Below are 736 nucleotides of genomic sequence, written 5' to 3' on the forward strand. Positions count from 1 at the left end.
TTGATGCTCTATTATACTCAACTAACATATAAATATCTACTGTCAGAATTATCTACAAATAAATAATTATAATACCCCGATCCATTTACGAGTCGTATATAAGAAATGTGAAAAACACCGTAGCCGAAGGATATTTTAAAATAATAAGCTTAAAGGATTTATTTCAAAAAAAACTCCTGAAGCAAGAATTTACATTAGACAAGATATAAAAAATGCTAAAAAATCAAGAAATATCTGCTGACATGTTCATACAACAATATTATGTTTAGCTTAATAATGATAATTGAAAAAAATATATAAGCCTATAAATAAATCAAATCAGATGTAAATAGGGTATTTCTTTCACGTTTGACGCATTAATATGTGACAGTGGGTTTTTTTATGACAACCTTTAAAAGTCAAATTTTAGTAAAAAATCAGCAAGAGTGCACTTAAATAGATCAAAAATAACTAAAAAACATAAATATATCAAGATTTGTTGGTGTTTGCTGTAATATCAGTCACCATAAACCATTTATAATGCACAAGCTTATATAATGGTATATTTAAAATTAGATTTTTTTGTATTTTAAATTTAACTGCAGTTAACATATGATTGTATTTGCTTCTAGGTTCAACACACCTTATCTATTGTACGAACTACATACGCCATATGTATTTGGTAGATAGTATTGTGCAGGTTCATTGCGAGATTCAGTAGTTAATACATATGTTTCTATCGAAAAAAACCTTAAAT

This window comes from Rhyacophila brunnea, unplaced genomic scaffold, assembly GCF_057557595.1.
Source record: "Rhyacophila brunnea isolate RB1 unplaced genomic scaffold, BYU_Rbru_1.0 scaffold_89, whole genome shotgun sequence".
Classification (NCBI taxonomy): domain Eukaryota; kingdom Metazoa; phylum Arthropoda; class Insecta; order Trichoptera; family Rhyacophilidae; genus Rhyacophila; species Rhyacophila brunnea.